Raw genomic sequence first — 19,115 nt, 5'->3', positions numbered from 1 at the left:
GACCAAGATATTATTGGTAAATGAAAAACAAGTTGCAGATTATATACACAGCATGTTACTACTAAGAAAAAAAAAACACACACACACAGAAGTCTGCTCATGTGTAGGAAAAAAGTCTAGGTGAGAATAATTACTAAGTTTTCCTGCTTCAAACTCTTCAATGTTTATCCACTGCTTTTTGAACATAGTTTCAACTTCCCATTATGGCCTTGAGGGCCTGCATGGTCTGACCCCACCTCCCTCTGGCCTCCTGGTACTCCACCCTCCTGTCACTCACTGCCGCCAGTCACAGGGGCCCCCTTTCTGCTCCTCAGAGACACTAAGCCCTTTCTGGGCTCTGCATTTGCTCTTTCACCAAGTCCTCACATCACTGGCCCATTCATGGCCTTTGAGTCTCAGCTCAAATGTCACTTCATCAGCAGACCTTCTGGGACTTCTCTCTCTAAAGTGGTCCCCTCCCCCAGTTACTGGCACCCTCTTAGCTTTGTTTATTTCCCTACACGCACGGTTCTCATTTTGAAGTTATCATGTTTATTTGTCTAATTGCATCTATTGTTTCCCCATCAGAATGGCAACTACGTGAGGTCTAAAACCCCAGCCCCCACCAGTCCCAGTGGACCTGGCGCATTTAATCCCTCACCAAATCAAGAGACTTGCAGCTGGGAGATCTGGCCCTCCCTTTCTTTAGGTCTCTTCAGTCTGGTGAAATCCTTATCACTTTGCACCTGAATTTTCTTCTTTCAGAGTTTAACTTCTATAGTTTGGACTTTACTTTCTTACCAAAAGAACTTGTCACATGAGCAGACACAACAGAAGGCAGAGAGTAAATTCCACTGCTACCTGGAAAGTGGGGGATGAGAAAACTTCATGCAAACTTTAGCACAAATGACAACTGAAAATGAATTAAAAATGAAGAAAAATATTTTTAGAAATTATAATATAAGTCAGAAGGGAATATGACATACACATGTGTACACGTATACAATTGTAAATACATATACACACTCATATCCTTACACACAGTCATGCATCACTTAACAACAGGGATACATTCTGAGAAACGCATCATTAGGTGATCTGTCATGTGTGAACATCATGGAGGGTACTTACACAAACCTAGATGGTATAACCTACTATACCCCTACGCTATATGGGATAGCCTATTGCTCCTAGGCTACAAACCTGTATAGCAGGTCAGTGTACTGAATATGGTTAGCAACTGGAACACAATGGTAAGCATTTGTGTATCTAAACATGGAAAACGTACTGTAAAAACAGCATTATACTCTTATGGGACCTGCCATCATATATGCAGTCCATTGTTGACCAAAATGTCATTATAGGGCATGTAACTATGGGTATGTGATTTACCTATAAGCACAAGATGACACCTGATGCCTAACTCTAGACACAGAGGCACATGGTTTTGTGTGTTAGGTTGGGAGTTTTCTAGTATTTATCATCTACCCCAGTGTCTGGCATACAGCCGGCAATCAGTGAGTTTGCTGAATAAAGGAATAATTCCATTCATTCTCAGTTCCTGGAGTAATCTTGGCATATCCAACCTCATTCTTCTAGACCCTCTTCTTCTAGACCCCTTCATGTTGCCCTGAAGGAGGGTACTGGGGTATGGGGAATTGACTTAGTTAATGCTCTAAGTCATAATTGTGTGCCCCATAATTGTGTACCCAGAAACCTTATGTTGGACAAAATAAGTAAATATAGATAATAAAAATTTATCCCCTTCCCTCTGGATAGGATGATGGTACAGAATTGGTGACTGTCTTACTTGTATTTGCACCTGGGCAACTTACCTGCAACTGTAATTTCACTCGAGGGCCCTCAACTTTCTGTTCTGTCATCCATTCATCTTAACATGTCTCAGAAACAGAAATAAATTTGGGGGACACTAGGACAAATTTTAAAGATTACTATATTGTGTAAATGAAACTAAGATATGAGAGCAAGAAAGCCTTTCTGGTTTCTACAGCAAACAGAATGTCTAGGTAGGCAGCTATGGGTTCACTGTGAAAGCTATGAAAGCTCTAAAAGTCTAACTTAGAAAAGAAAAACCTCCATGATGAGGGGGAGAGATTCATGAGCAACTCACTAAGTTAAAATATGAGGATCTCCCTAAGGAAATAAAGGATCTCAGCAATGACCATCAATGGTGCTAACATGACAAAAAACAAGACAACCAAACGTGTGCCTCCTGAAAGATGGACAGGACGCTATCTGTGATGTATTCCTGCCAAAAAACTGAACTTGAATCTGATCATACTTCAGGAGGGAAGTGATTAAACCACCAATTTGCAGGAAACAGGAGGGGAAAAAAAGGTAAATGACATCATGGGGACCCAAAAAGCAAAATCTAGACTGAGAAAATCTATAGAACAAATGACCTGGTTTCGTCAACAAATAAATAACAAGGAAAAAAACAGAGACAGGAGGAACCTACAGAATAAAAGATTACAGACATATCAGCCAAATGCAACATGGGACTATGTTTGGTTCCTAATTCCAACAAAACAACTGAAACAAACAAACAAAAAAGATAATCAAGGAAATCTAGACACTGACATATTTGATACTAAGAAATCACTCTCAAATTTGGTAAGGTTTAACTGTCATATATCTTTAAAATAATACTTATATTTTAATATTTTAGAGATGCCTACTAAAATATTTACTAGATGTAATGATATATCTAACATTTGCTTCTACAAATCACCTTGGAGGAGGGGTGCAGGAAAGGGTGAAAGTCGAAGTGAATCAAGATTATTGAAGTTGTGAAGACAGGCACGCTGAGTCCAGGAGTTTGAGGATGCACTGAGCTGACTGTGTCACCGCACTCCAGCCTGCGCAACAGAGCAACCCAGACTCTTAAAAAAAAAAATCTGATGGATGTTGGGTGATACTTCTATCTCTTACATGGAGACTCGTACTATTCTCTCTAATGCATATTTAAAATTTTCCATAACACGGTGCATGCCTGTAATCCCAGCACTTTGGAAGACCTGGGAGGCTGAGGTGGGCAGAACACTTGAACCCAGGAGTTCAAAATCAGCTTGGGCAACATGGCAAGACCCCATCTCTACAAAAAAACATAAAAATTATCCAGGTGTGGTGGCACTCGCCTGTAGTCCCTACTACTCAGGAGGCTGAGGTGGGTGGATTGATTGAGCCCTGGAGGTTAAGGCTGCAGTAAGCCATGATCGTGCCACTGCACTCCAGCCTGGGCCACAGAGTGAGACCTTGTCTCAATATAATAATAATTTTTTTTCATAACAAAAAGCTAAAAAAATTGTCAGTTAATATAATACCCATCAAAACACATCTACACCATATCTTTTAGAGCTTTCACAGCTCTAAGAGTTCTAATAGCCAATAATTGCATCAGTATCACACTGGGTGCTTATTAAAATGTAGATTTCTGGGCTCTGCCCTAGGACAATTGATTGAGAAAACCCAGTCTGGAACCCAGGAATCTCTATTTTAACAAATCAAATTATGTTTACACACATCAAGGTTTCTTTTTTTTATTTTTTTTTATTTTTTGAGATGGAGTCTTGCTCTGTAGCCCGGGCTGGAGTGCAGTGGCCAGATCTCAGCTCACTGCAAGCTCCGCCTCCCGGGTTTACGCCATTCTCCTGCCTCAGCCTCCGGAGTAGCTGGGACTACAGGCGCCCGCCACCTCGCCTGGCTAGTTTTTTGTATTTTTAGTAGAGACGGGGTTTCACCGTGTTAGCCAGGATGGTCTCGATCTCCTGACCTCGTGATCCGCCCGTCTCGGCCTCCCAAAGTGCTGGGATTACAGGCTTGAGCCACCGCGCCCGGCCACATCAAGGTTTCTTAACCAATGATTCCTACTACACAAAAGTTTGAGAACCACGGGCTAGCCATTTTGTGTCAGGCTTTATTCTCACTTTCCAAATGAGAAAATCAAAGTTTGGACATAAATTAACTTACCAGAGTTCACTATGAGACCCTGAAGGAATTGGGATCACTGAGCCTCTCAAGTCTTGATTTTCTAGTTTACTGCTCAAGCATCAACTGAACAATATGGCCTCATTAAAAAATGTATTATCATTAGCTTTTAAAAGTTTGGTTCAAATTCTACCAGAACCAATTTGTCCTTTTGACCCTTCAAGATTAACACACACACACACACACACACAAACACACACACACACAATCTATATGTCTTTAAAAAGGAGGCTTTATCAGGATGTAAGAAATAGCTTGGCATTCTGATAAAGTGGAGGTGTTCATGGACAAATCCTGGGGATTTGGCTGAAAACCGAAAGCCCATTTTCATTTGATAGGGTCTTAGTATAAGGTATATAGCGGGGGGTCACCCTTGCCATTGGTGAAGATTACATGTCAGGAAGTCATGTCTTTTTTCATGGTTAGGGTTCTGGAGGCCAATTTTTATCTGCCTGGAGAGGTCATTGGTTGGGCTTTGTGGTTTGGGTTTCTCAGAATTATTCTTGTTTGTAAAGACACCTTTGGCTTCCATGCTTGGTAATGGTCTTTCAGCAGGTAATTAGAGAAAGTATGAAGTGGGTACATTTTTCTGTTTATCTAAATAGCTACTTTCACACCCTTCCCCTTTTTGGTATTAATCCAAGTGGTCTGATTTTGAATTAAGGAGGGGATTTAAAATGGAGGTACACAGATCATTAAATGAGCAAAAACCAGTACCTTCATCTTTTCCCAATATTTTATGAAACACAACATTTTATGTCAAACACACAAAAAAGCTGAAAGAATTTTACAATGAGGCCGAGCGTGGTGGCTCATTCCTGTAATTCCAGCACTTTGGGAGGCCAAGGTGGGCGGATCACGAGGTCAGCAGATTGAGACCATCCTGGCTAACATGGTGAAACCACATCTCTACTAAAAATACAAAACCAAAAATTAGCCAGGCATGGTGGCGGGTGCCTGTAGTCCCAGCTACTCGGGAGGCTGAGGTGGCAGAATGGCGTGAACCCAGGAGATCGAGCTTGCAGTGAGCCAAGATCACACCACTGCACTCCAGCCTGGGCAACAGAGCGAGACTCCGTCTCAAAAAAAAAAAAAAGAGAGATACAGTGAACATTCACACTACCTAGATTCTACCATTAACATTTTACTATACTTTTTTTTTTTTTTTTTTTTTGAGACGGAGTCTCGCTCTATCGCCCAGGCTGGAGTGCAGTGGCGCGATCTCGGCTCACTGCAAGCTCCACCTCCTGGGTTCCCGCCATTCTCCTGGCTCAGCCTCCCGAGTAGCTGGGACTACAGGCGCCCGCAACCGCGCCCGGCTAATTTTTTGTACTTTTTAGTAGAGACGGGGTTTCACCATGGTCTCGATCTCCTGACCTTGTGATCTTCCCGCCTCGGCCTCCCAAAGTGCTGGGATTACAGGCGTGAGCCACCGCGCCCGGCACTATATTTACTCTTAACCACATTTCTAAACGTTTCACTATCCATCCATCCATCTTTTTTAGGGAGTACATTTCAAAGGAAGTTTTAACAATCAAGATCAGTATCCACTCTCCTACCATACTTTAACATGCTAGATTTTAATATACGTTTATAAGTTCCTTTGTTGGTATCTTGAGGTAAAATTTACATACCATTATATGCACAAATCTTAAGGTACCATTCAATGAGTCCTGACGAATGCATGTACCGGTGTAACCAACACCTACCAAAACACAAACTATTATCAACCTTCCAGGAGGTTCTCTCCTCCCTTCCAAGCAAATCCCTGCCCTCACCCAGTACTTATAAAAATATGTGGTCTGATGCTTCCACATCATCTGATGAGGTCAGGGACTGAAATCACTGTAACAATCCTCAAGTGGGATAACTTAGGCCACTTGAAATTAATTATTTTTTTTAGATCACATTAACATGATATGAAAACAAAAGTTCAGTCACTTAACAGTCAGTTTAAACGCTTTTCCCACTTGACTATGTCCCAATTTTTCATTTCAAAATTTCCAAATTAAACTGAAATCAAATTTGTGACTTCAGACTGTTTCCAAGCAAGCAATTTTTTATTTTTTTATTTTTTGAGATGAGGTTTTGCTTTTGTTGCCCAGGCTGGAGTGCAATGGCACGATCTCGGCTCACCGCAACCTCTGCCTCCCGGGTTCAAGCGATTCTCCTGCCTCAGCCTCCTGAGTGGCTGTAATTACAGGCATGTGCCACCATACCTGGCTAATTTTTTGTATTTTTAGTAGAGATGGGGTTTCTCCATGTTGGTCAGGCTGATCTTGAACTCCCAACCTCAGGTGATCAGCCCGCCTCGGACTCCCAAAGTGCTGGGATTACCGGTGTAAGCCACCGTACCCGGCGGCAAACAAACAATTTTTTATAACTTTTTGTCAAGACAAATCTATAGGAATGGCTAGTATGGAGGAAAAGAACCATAAATACATTTAAAAAGAGACAAAAACAATTCATATAGAAAATGCAATTAAGTTTAATTGCATTGACTGCTAATACCTTACCATCTTAAAAACAAGTATTTGAAATAAATTCTAATAAAAGGAAAAGCCACGAGTATGTTACATAGCTAAACAGCACAGATTTGCTTAATATTTACATTTTTGGCCGGGCGCGGTGGCTCAAGCCTGTAATCCCAGCACTTTGGGAGGCCGAGACGGGCGGATCACGAGGTCAGGAGATCGAGACCATCCTGGCTAACACGGTGAAACCCCGTCTCTACTAAAAAATACAAAAAACTAGCCGGGCGAGGCGGCGGGCGCCTGTAGTCCCAGCTACTCGGGAGGCTGAGGCAGGAGAATGGCGTGAACCCGGGAGGCGGAGCTTGCAGTGAGCTGAGATCCGGCCACTGCACTCCAGCCTGGGCAACAGAGTGAGACTCCGTCTCAAAAAAAAAAAAAAAAAAAAAAAAAATTTACATTTTTATTATGATTCCAAACCTAATACAACCCAGATTGCAAAAATTAACAATTCTACTATTTTTTACTTACACAAGCAAAGGCAGTAAGATTACTAAGAATATTCTTAGGACATCTGAAAACTACCAATAAACAGCATCTTTTTTCTTATTTGTTTAATAACTGCTGTCATTCTTTTTGTGCGCAGCAATCACAAGATGTCAAACAAATTCTGCCTTGATTGTGAGTACTGATAGATGTCTCTGCTTGTTTTTATTAAAAACAAAAAATTTTCCCCCATTAATTACCAACACTGGAGAAGTCGGGGCACTGCTAGGATGTTCACCAGCCTCTGGGCAAGGAGAGATGCAGCTCAAGAAAACCACAGTGCAAATGTAAATGCCGGAACACATTTTTCTTTAACTCCCTTGGGGATCCGGCGACTCAACGTCTTAAATTCCCTTAAAGGGAAAAGCAGGAGTCTGCATGGGGGGCAGGGTGGGATCATGTTTATCAGTCACAACAGTTCATCTGGGCCTGGATCCAGGTAGTCTGCATGTCTAAATTTGATGAAATATAGGCGCCACCAGGTAACAGTAGTGGTCAGGGAGCTTGCCAGAAACCTGTAACTCAAAACTAAAAAATGAAATTAAAAGACTACTTTAGCTAGGCAATTTCTTTCTTCAGGATGCAATAACTGCAAACTACAAACTTGAAAGAACAGACAATTCTTTGTTTTAAAGTTTCTTCTTCCTACTGTTAACACAACATCTGGGCCAGAAAAATAGACACAAATATTTTCATACTTGCAGTTCCATACTGAGCAAGCAGAACTTGCTCTCCTCTTCCTCCTTTCCCCTTCCTTTTCTCCTCATTCTGCATGGGAGTTTGGCCTATGGCAGGGAGCCAAGGCCAGGGAGGTCTTGGGTGTATCCGGAGGGCAGGTACTCGGGGCAGTGGTGGCTAAGCAGACGCCTGACCCTGTCCTGTCAATAAACCTTAACCCCGACCTGCCAAGCCCCTGAGCCGCTCTTCTCTGTCTAGCCTTTTCTCTAATTGCTCTAAAAATGACTCTTCATTTAAAAGTACCTTTGTGTAAACACCCCACAGGAACTGACAGTCATCAGAATCACCACACAGTTCTAGTTTTTCAGAAACGCAAGAAAAGTCTTTTACTGTTTGGTAGGACTTTGAAAATCAGTTTCAACTGCTGTGCAAAACAGTGCTCATCACTCTTTTCGCTTACTCTGCAGGTGACATTAATTTTGACTTTTAAGACTGTTTACAATGAAACATTAGACCTTTTGATTAAGTAAGTTATTTGAGAGTAAAGATGGAGAAGTGATTTTCCTTGCAAAAACAGACTGCTTCTCTTACTTAGTTCTAAGCACCCCAGAGAGGTTAAGCTAAGTCTCCAGCTTCCTCATTCCATACCAGAAGTCCTGTGCTTCTTCATACCATTCCATCCCTATGAATTCTAAAAGGACCAATATCTTTTTACCTAAATGGGAAAATGCAAACAAAAAATAAAAACGAAGAGGTGAGGAGATAATAGAAGAGGTTTTAGAGTATAGGTATTTTTTTAATAATAAAATTAACTCTGCCTTGTAGACAAGTACAAAACAATTTTTTTCTGGTTTGTGGCTTTTTTTTAACAGTAGTAAAAACATTTGTATAAACATAATTTACTTTTGACTCCTTGGAAGCAATTCCCTGAGTCACTAAATTATTTATTTCCTATTGACATAATGGGAAAGCCATTTACTGTCAACTTTATAAAAGGAAACCAGACCTGAATTTTGCAAATCCCAAGTTCTCTTCTGATTACATGTAGGTTAAATCCTGCCTTTTAAAGTATGGCTTATTTAAATAGCTCAAATTTTTAAAAATTACTCTCTCTAGTAATTTATTACTAAACACTGACAAGTAAAAGAAAGCCCCTTTAAATGTTCTATTTTCTCCATAGTACTCATCACCTTCTAAGATACTTTGCTTTACTTATTTTATTTGCTTATTGCCTACCAATGGAAACTCCTAGAGGGTAGGGGTTTTCTCTGTGTTGATGTACTCCAAATGACTAGAACAGTGTCTGGCATATAGTAAGCCCTCAATAAATAGTTTTAGAACTAGTGAATAAGAATTGGACACATTGTGCAAACACTCTTAAATGAAATAAGGGTATTTATCTTATTTCTATTTATCTACTTTACTCTAAATTTCAGTATAAGCTCTTATTGTGGGCACGAAAGAAGACAGCCTCTGCTTTCTTTGTTGCTGTTTTTAATCAACTACCCGAAAGCTTTACCTGCCCTCCCCAATACCAATTAAATTGCAAAAAAAAAAAAAAAAAAAAAAAAAAAGCCTTGATATTTCAGAGTTGAAGTAGATTTTAAAAACCACTTAAAACTGAGATTAGGCCAGGCACGGTGCTCACGCCTGTAATCCCAGCACTTTGGGAGACTGAGGCTGGTGCGAGGTCAGGAGATAGAGACCATCCTGACCAACATGGTGAAACCCCATCTCTACTAAAAATATAAAAATTAGCCAGGCTACAGGCATGCACATGTAGTCGCGGCTACTTGGGAGGCTGAGGCAGGCGAATTGCTTGAACCCGGGAGGTTGCAGTGAGCCAAGATTGCACCACTGCACTCCAGCCTGGAGATAGAATAAGACACCGTCTAAACAAAACAAAACAAAAGAAAAACAGACAAACAAACCTGAGATTGGAGCCCTAGAATGCCCCGAGGAATTCGTTGAACATGCAGATTTCCGTGCCTTACCTATACCTATTGACTCAAATCCATATGTTCAAGTAATTTATAGTCTAGAAGAGAAAAAATGATGAACTAATTAAGTGATGGTTACAATATAGCACTAGAGGTATGATCAGGAAGCCACTGGAATCAAGAGGTGGCTCATCTAAATCAAATGGTACTTGAGATGAATTTTAAAGAATGAGCAGAAATGTATTGCTAGATGAAATTAGTGGCATGCGCAATTCACAGAGAGTAGGTTTTATAAAGTTTATAGGTGCTAAGGCTTGACGGAAGAGGGTCCATCACAAGATTAGAGATGTAGGCTGAGGGTCAGAATAGGAAGGGCTTTGTATTCTAAAATAAGGAACTTAAATTTTATCTTAGAAACTATGGGAAGACATGAAAGCATCTTTTTTTTTTTTTTTTTTTTTCATTCTTGTTGCCCAGGCTGGAATGCAGTGGGGCAATCTTGGCTCAATGCAACCTCCACCTCCCAGGTTCAAGCGATTCTCATTCCTCAGCCCACCACCATGCCCAGCAAATTTTTATATTTTTAGCAGAGACGGAGTTTCGTCATGTTGTCCAGGCTGGTCTCGAACTCCTGACCTCAGATGATCTGCCTGCCTCCCAAAGTGCTGGGATCACAGGTGTGAGCCACCATGCCCGGCCAGGAAGACAATAAAGCATCTTGAGCAGAGAAAAGTTATGATCTATTACCTTCTTTTTTATTTTATTTTTTTGAGATGGAGTCTTGCTCAGTCACCCAGGCTGGATTGCAGTGGTGCTATCTTGGCTCACTGCAAACTCCGCCTCCTGGGTTCAAGCAATTCTCCTGCTTCATCCTCCTGAGTAGCTGGGACTACAGGCACACACCACCACGCCCAGCTAATTTTTGTATTTTTAGTAGAAACGGAGTTTCACCATGTTGGCCAGGACGGTCTCGATCTCCTGACCTGGTGATCCACCTGCTTCGGCCTCCCAAAGTGCTGGGATTATAGGCGTGAGCCACCGCGCCCGGCCGATCTATTACACTGTAGAAATATCTGCAGAATGGATTGGCTGGGTTGGGCTGGGGTTTGGGGCAGGTTGGAGATGAAAATAAACAAAAAGGTTATTGTACTATGGAAGGGGACAAGTGATAATGGCCTGACTGGGAAGCCACCAAGGAGGCAGAATCTACAGTGGCTGTGTGTTGGGATGAAGGAGAAGGAGAAGCCTAGAAACTACCTACCTACCCTCTTCTCCCCCGCCATTTCTGGCTTATGACCCTGGTAAATGCTAAAGTTACTAACCTAAACAGGGAAAAGAGGAGGAGGAGCAGATTTGCAGGCAAAGATGATGAGCTCCATTTTGGACACACAGACACTGCAGTGGTGTGATTCCGCCAAGTACATCATTACCATCACCTGGGAACTCGTTAGACCAATCCAGGTGCCAGAGATGGTGAATTCCTCTTCACGAGCTCTTGTTTTTAACACAGGTTCTAAAGGAGCTAAGTGATCAGTCAACAAGCCCACCAGATGATTCTAATGCACACTGAGGTTTAGAACCACTGGGACAGACTAATCTCCAGCTTCACAGGACAGTCAGATTTCAGGAGCCATCAATAAAGACACGGCAGCTGAAGCCATAGGCTGCCAGCTAAGAGACTTGCTCAAGGTCACAGGGGAAGTTAAATCCAGAACTGAGGTTACTCCTCCTCCTATAGTCTTGTGTTCCTACCTCTGTACTACCCAGAAATGTCTCTTAAATGAGCCTCTTATTTCAGAGAAAGATGTAAATTCAAATTCAATTGTATTATTTTATTTTTTATTTTTTTTTTTTTGAGATAGGGTATCACTCTGTTGCCGAGGCTGCAGTGCAGTGGTGTGATCACTGCTCACTGAAGCCTCGACCTCCTGGGCTCAATCCATTCTTCCACCTCAGCCACCCGAGTAGCTGGGACTACAGGCTCATACCACCGTGCCTGGCTTGCCTCCATTCTTAATAAGCAAACATTAGTTTACAGGACTCACTTCCACCTACTGTACTGAATCATCTCATTCCAAACAGTGTTAGGTTCTCCTGCAGCAGCATTCTAGTGTCCCACAATAGCTTTGTGAATACTGAGAAGCAGTTAGAGGTGGTGGCAGCTTAGTTTCCCTGGTAGGCCAGTTCTACTTGCTCCCCTTATGGGCCAGTTCAGAGCAACTGTTCTGGAAGTTGTTCCTTCAGGCTCAGTCTACAGGCTATTTCTCTAACTTCTCAACAATTAGAAACACCCAATTCCTATATTAAAGGCACTTTTGCTTAAATAGCTAGAATGCCTTCAGTTTCCTGCAATTGAGCCCTAACTCATGGGGTGGAAGGAAGGAAGAGATGGACAGACAGGTACGCAGAGAGGCAAAGTCATAACTATTAGGGAAGATCAAGAAAGGCTCTACAAAGATAATGATGCTTGTAAGAGTCCTTATTTATAGATAGGATTTTGACAAAAATGAGGGAACAACATTCTAGACTGAAGGTAAAGGTATAGCAGAGTTATAAAAGCCCATAATACATTAGGGTTGACTGATCTAGTTTTTGCTAAGGTAATGAGTATGCTTATGCAGAGGAGTAAGCTTTGACCACACTCTGAAGGAGTTAAAGTGCTTAGGATAAACAGCTTACCTTTAATTCAGCAAACTATTAAAGTTTTTCAATAGGGTAATGCCAATAGCAAAAATGACTCCTTAGGGAAATGAAAAGGGGAGAATGGCTTGGAGTGGATAATGAAGATGATACAGTTAGGAGGCTATCACAAGAGGCCAGAAGCAAAAGATGAGAAGCAAAGAGAGATTAAACTTTGTGGTGATTTAGGGAATCACCACAAAGTGGTGAATGAATACGAGAGACTGCAGAGGTGTCCTTTACATAACTTGACAATTGGTTGAATACATACATATCAGAGAAAAGGTGTTCCAAAATTACTCTGAGCCGTGTGTACACATCTACAGTCCCAGCTACCAGCAAGGCTGAGGCAGGAGGATTGTTTGAGCCTAGGAGTTCGAGCCAGCCTGGGCAACAGAGTAAGACTCTGTTTCCAAAAAAAAAAAAAGGTGATTGGGAGAACAGAGGTGCTACTAACAGAAAGAGGCAACACAGGAATATGAGTTGCTTCCGGTCCAGGGAAGATTTAGAGTTTGACTTTGGACTTACTGAATGTGAAATGGCACCCTACGTGAGGGTGTCTAGGGGCACCTGGAAATGTAGGATTGGTGCTGAGAGGCCAGCCATGTTACATTTGGAAACTTACCTCAACATCTGATGACAATTTATCTAAAATATTAACTAAAAAGTAATTAACTATAGAGCCTTCCTACTTCTCTGGCTACTCTTCATTCTCCTTTGTAGGCTTCTTTTCCCTGATCACCCCTTACATATCAGTTTTCCTTAGGGTTCTGTCCTTGCTCCTCTTCTTCTCAAACAATCCACCTTCCCCTATGGAGCTTATATTGTCACCATATGCTTTTGACCTCCACATCTGTACCTTCAGTCCAGGTCCCTCTCCAGAACTTGCCTGACATGTTTATCTCCTCTACTTACTGGAACTCTCCTCTTGGCTGTCTCCAGGCACTTCACACTCAACATGACCCAAGTTAAACTGATCATATTCTGCTGGGTGTGGTGGCTCACCCCTGTAATCCCAGCACTTTGGGAGGCTGAGGTGGGCGGATCATGAGGTCAAGAGATCGAGACCATCCTGGCCAACATGGTGAAACCCCATCTCAACTAAAAATACAAAAATTAGCCAGGTGTGGCGGCACGCGCCTGTAGTCCCAGCTACTCGGGAGGGTGAGGCAGGAGAATCGCTTGAACCCGGAAGGCGGAAGTTGCAGTGAGCCGAGATCGTGCCACTGCACTCCAACCTGGTGACAGAGTGAGACTCCGTCTCAAAAAACAAACAAACTGATGATATACTTTTCCAAATTTCATCCTTCCTCACTCAACTACCCAAGACAGAGCCTGGGGCTCAGGGGGTCAGTCACCTCTCATCCCTTTCCATCATCATCATCCCCAAACCCAAGCAACACCAATGTGAATCTACTTCACAAATATCTCCTAAAATGATTCACTTCCCTCTACTCCCATCACCCTGACTCAGGCAATCATCTATCACTCAAAATGCTTGCAATTGCTTCCCCACTAGTCTCTCTGTTTCCAGAGTCATCCTCTTCCAAATCATCCTTCTCCCTGAAGTGAGATCTTTACACCATGTTAATCTGAACACGTCACATCCTTGCTTATAATCCTCCTCGTCTCCATCTACCCTTATTATACAGTCTAAACATCTTAACTGTATGGGTTACCTCTGGCTGTATCACATGTCACCCTAAAAATTAGTGTCTTTTGTTTTTTTGGTTTTTTTTTTTGAGACGGAATCTCGCTCTGTCGCCCAGGCTGGAGTGCAGTGGCGTGATCTCGGCTCACTGCAAGCGCCACCTCCTGGGTTCAAGCGATTTCTCCTGCCTCAGTCTCCCGAGTAGCTGGGACTACAGGTGCCCGCCACCACTACTGGTCAATTTTTTTTGTATTTTTAGTAGAGACAGGGTTTCACTAGGTTAGCCAGGATGGTCTCAATCTCCTGACCTCGTGATCCGCCCACTTTGGCCACCCAAAGTGCTGGGATTACAGGCATGAGCCACTGCGCCTGGCCAAATTAGTGTCTTAAAACAACACTTCTGGCCGAGCATGGTGGTTCATGCCTATAATCCTGGCACTTTGGGAAGCTGAGGTTGGTAGATCATTTGAGCCCACAAGTTCAAGACCAGCCTGAGCAACATGGCGAAACCCCATCTTTAAAAAAAATACAAAAATTAGCTGGGCATGGTAGCATGCGCCTGTAGCCCCATCTACCCGAGAGTCTGAGGTGGGAGTATCACCTGAGCCCAGCAAGGTTGAGGCTGCCGTGAGCCATGATCACACCACTGCACTCCAGCCTAGACGACAGAGTGAGACCCTCTCTCTCAAAAATCAAACAAACAAACAAAATTTAAATTTTTTATGAGTCTATATTTTAGCTAGTTCTTCTGGTCTGGGTCAGCTTAGCCAGAGGTCAGCTGAGGCTGAGGTGGTCCAAGATGGCCTCAGTTCCATGTCTGAAGTTTGGCTGAGTGTTACCTGGGGTGATAGTGAAAACTTAGCCATGTGTCTTTCATCATCCAGCAGACCAGCCTGGCTCAATCAGATGGTGATGGTCTCAGTGTTCCCGGGGCAGCAGAAAGTAAGCTCCAATACAGAAGTGCCTTTCAAGCCTCTGCTTATGGTCATCCCATTGGCCAAAGAAGTTACATGGCCAAACCTAGATTAAAAGACTGTTAAAAACAGAGCTGACTTTTTGATGGGAGGAGCCTCCAAGTCATATTACAAAGGAACATACAGAGAGGGGAAGAACTGGTAGCGTTTTTGTAATCTACCACATTAATATACTTCACAAATTTAAATATATATATATACACACATATATATATACACATATATATATACACACACACACATATATATATATATGTATTTTTTTTTTTTGGAGATGGAGTCTTGCTCTTGTCACCCAGGCTGGAGTGCAATGGCATGATCTCGGCTCACTGTAACCTCCGCCTCCCAGGTTCAAGCAATTCTCCTGCCTCAGTCTTCCAAGTAGCTGGGATTATAGGCGCCCACCACCACACCCAGCTAATTTTTGTATTTTTAGTAGAGACAGGGTTTCGCCATGTTGGCCAGGCTGGCCTTGAACTCCTGACCTTGTCATGGACCTGCCTCAGCCTCCCAAAGTGCTGGGATTACAGGCTAAGCCAATGTGCTCAGCCTTATTTTTTTATTTTTAACCCACCTTCAGCATAAACAAACTTTTTATGATCTAGACCCTAGTTACCTCGTAGGCCTCATCACTTAAAACCTGGCCCTTGTCCCAGGACTCTCATGGCATTGCTTCAAACGTAACACATTCTTTTCCTTTTAGGCCTTTGTTTATGCTATTCCTCTACCTTGAATACTCTTGCTTCACTACCATTCATCCTTCAGGTCTTTTCTTAAATGTCTCCTTCTCTGGGACATCTTTGATCCTTTAAGACTGGAGGAGATGTCCTGCTGCTGTGCTTCACAGCCACCGTGCTTCCCTTCATCACAGCCCTTAATACAGACTGCCATTACCTTCACATTCACCTGTACCTTCCATTAGACTGTAAGTTCCCTCAGGGTAAGGACTGTGTTTTTTTCATCCCATGAGTGGTAAGTGGTAGATTTCTGACTAACAAAATTACCAGACATGAAGTATTAGAGCAAAAAAAGTTAAAGGAAAAATTAGGGCTATGGACAAAAATGTGATTCATGGATAGTCTTCAAAGATTAACAGTGTTGTCTTGAATTTAATTAAAGAAAAAAAAAGGACTTGCAGAAAACTTGAGGCCGTTCACACTATCATCATATCAGAGGTGATAAGACCCAGTAAATTGTTTGAGAAATTGGGTAATTGTCACTAGGTAAAGGAAAAGGATTGAAAATTAGATAAGGGTTAGTCCCACAAAAGAAATTATAAAACTGGGCTGGGCGTGGTGGCTCACACCTGTAATCCCAAACACTTTGGGAGGCTGAAGTGGGTGGATCACGAGGTCAGGAGTTTGAGACCAGCCTGACCAACATGGTGAAACCCTGTCTCTACTAAAAATACTAAAATTAGCTGAGCGTGGTGGTGCGCACCTGTAATTCCAGCTACTTGGGAGGCTGAGGCAGGAGAATCGCTTGAACCTGGGAGGAGGAGGTTGCAGTGAGATGAGATCACACCACTGCACTCCAGCCTGGGCGACAGAGTAAGACTCCATCTCAAAAAAAAAAAAAAAAAAAAAAAAAGAAATTATAAAACTGAATTAAAATGAAACAAAATATGACATATATAAGGGCAATATTTCTGGTCAAGATGCAAGAAAATTCATTTCAGAAGTCCAAAGTTCAAATAAACATCTACCTTTGCTGCCTCTCTTGTAGATTAAGGCATGACCCTATAAGATTAGAGAACAGGAGAGGAGACAACAGGAAACAAGCAAAAAAAGACCAGAAGCTGAAAAGCAGATAATAGGAAGTAAATGGCAGCAGAACCAAGAAAACATAATCCTGTTCAGGTGGTAGAGAAAGGCAAGAATTTCCAGGAGTCAACTGGTGACACCAGGTATCTTTCGATACAAGAGTAAAGTGGAACTAAAACGAAGAACTGCTAACCTCCAGATTTCATACTCTACAAAATGTAATGACTACCCCTCTACCATTTTGGCAGAATTATTCTTAGGAGAGAGTAAAACATTCTTAAGAGAGAATAAAACAGAGAGGTCTCTAACTGGAGAAGCCTAGCAACATAGTATCCCAGTTAAGGGTGGGGTACTATGATGAGTGATGAGGGAGATTAAGTGAACAACTGCATACTTGGATGCTAGGACACCCCCATCCCCTCCCCACCCCACCACCACCTCCCACCAGCTATTAGCTTTCTGCCCTTCTATTTATCTTCCAGAATGTTGGCAGCAAGGCCTTGACTTTCCAGGTAAATTTTACCAATTTCTCCACTAAAATTCTTTTTCTGTTCCAGGATCCAATTCAGTATTCCACAATGTAATTAGTTGTAAAGTCTTCTTAGTCTTCTATAATCTTTCCTTGTCTTTCATGAGTCCACTGAGGTTTTTAAATCCCCCACTCTTACATAGAAGCAGACAACCATGGATTTCCAGATATCTGAGAACCTCTAATATAAAAGACAAATATCAAACAAAAGAAAGAAGCCAGGCGCAGTGGCTCATACCTGTAATCCCAGCAGTCTGGGAGGCTGAGGTGGGAGGATCACTTGAGACCAGGAGTTTAAGACCAACTTGGGCAACACAGTGAGACTCTATCTCTACAGAATATTTAAAAATTAGCTGGGTGTGGTAATGGATGCCTGCAGTCCTATCTATGAAAGAGTGTGAAATAGGAGGATCACTTGAGCTGCCACTGCATTGCACTCCATCCTAGGCTAGAAAGAAAGAAGAATTCAGAGACTATACAGAGAAGAAATTTTCTAGAAAACTATTAATAATATACTCAAGAAAAATATTCCAACCACAAAACAAGAATAGAATTCTATTTTTAAAAACTTTCATGGGGCTGGGCATGGTGGCTCACGCCTATAATTCCAGTACTTTGGGAGGCTGAGGCGGGAGGATTGTTTGAACTCAGGAGTTCAAGACCAGCCTGAGAAACACAGAGAGACCCCTCTGTCTCTATTTTATACATATATACATACACACACACACACACATACACACACGCGTGCGCGCGCACACACACACGTGTGTGTGTATATATATATAAAAAACATATTATATATTTCCAAGGAGGAAAGGACCTAGACTCTGTGTGTGTGTGTGTGTGTATATATATATATATATATATATATACACTCTCTCCAAGAGTCTGTCTTGTTCCATGAAAGGTTTTATATATATATATAATATATGTACATATAAAGGTTTTATATATATATAATATATAATATATATAATATATATGTACATATATTATATATATATAAAACCTTTATATAAAACCTTTCATGGAACAAGACAGACTCTTGGAGATTTAAATATGGCAACAGAAATGAAAACCTCAATTGAAGGGACAGAGAAGAAACTTGAGGAACTCCTCCAGAAAAGAGAGGAAAAAGACCAAGTCCAGAGGGAATCTGGGAATTAAAGAGCCATACAAATGAACATATGATTTTAAAATGTGATATATGTTACAAAGAAGAAACATAGACGACAGTGACAGAATATATCTGGGGCCTCTCCTTTGGGTAGAGAGGTCAGGAAATCCCTCTCTTAAAATGACAATGAGATGAAGACCTCAAGAACAAGCAGGAATTAACCAGATGAAGAGTTGGGGAAAGATGGTTCAAGCATGAGGAACAACATATGCAAAGATCCCAAGGAGGAAAGTGCCTAGAGAATTACAGCACCTGAGGGGCAGGCCAGTGGACAGGAGTGGAAGGACTGGAGACCAGAGTAATGGGATGAGGCCAGGGAGCCTTGGAGGTCAGGAACTTATAGTGACTAGAGTGAGAAGCCAAGAAAAGATTTTAAGGGGGAGTGAAATGATCCAATGTACTTTTAAAATCCTCCCTCCCTTCCTTCCTTCTGGGGGTGGGGGCAAGGTCTGGCTCTGTCGCCCAGGCTGCAGTACAGTGGCGCCATCTTGGCTCACTGCAACCTCCACCTCCCCAGCTCAAGCAATCCTCCCACTTCAGCCTCCCAAGTAGCTGGGACTACAGGTGCACACCACCATGCCTGGCTAATTAATTTTTGTTTTTTTTTTGTAGAGACAGGGTTTTGCCCTGTTGCTCAGGCTGGCCTCGAACTTCTGGGATTACAGGCATGAGACACTGTGCCTTTTATATATATATATATATATATATTTTTTTTTTTTT

The 19,115-nt window shown here is 42.1% G+C and overlaps 1 protein-coding gene across 5 annotated transcripts in view; it reads right to left on the bottom strand.

The window, feature by feature from the left end:
• METAP1D (methionyl aminopeptidase type 1D, mitochondrial) overlaps positions 1-19,115 on the bottom strand; it is a 93,838-nt gene that overhangs the window by 52,974 nt on the left and 21,749 nt on the right. The window contains exon 1 of one of the 5 annotated variants that reach the window (XM_077957196.1): positions 17,457-17,669. The exons of the other annotated variants lie outside the window; for them this stretch is intronic. The gene's annotated coding sequence lies outside the window, so the exon portion shown is untranslated. Of the gene's footprint in view, positions 1-17,456; positions 17,670-19,115 lie in introns of those variants that run through there. 5 annotated transcript variants of the gene reach the window in all.

The sequence above is a fragment of the Macaca mulatta genome, chromosome 12 (genome assembly GCF_049350105.2).
Source record: "Macaca mulatta isolate MMU2019108-1 chromosome 12, T2T-MMU8v2.0, whole genome shotgun sequence".
Classification (NCBI taxonomy): Eukaryota; Metazoa; Chordata; class Mammalia; order Primates; family Cercopithecidae; genus Macaca; species Macaca mulatta.
This window is presented reverse-complemented; position numbering and strand designations above follow the sequence as displayed.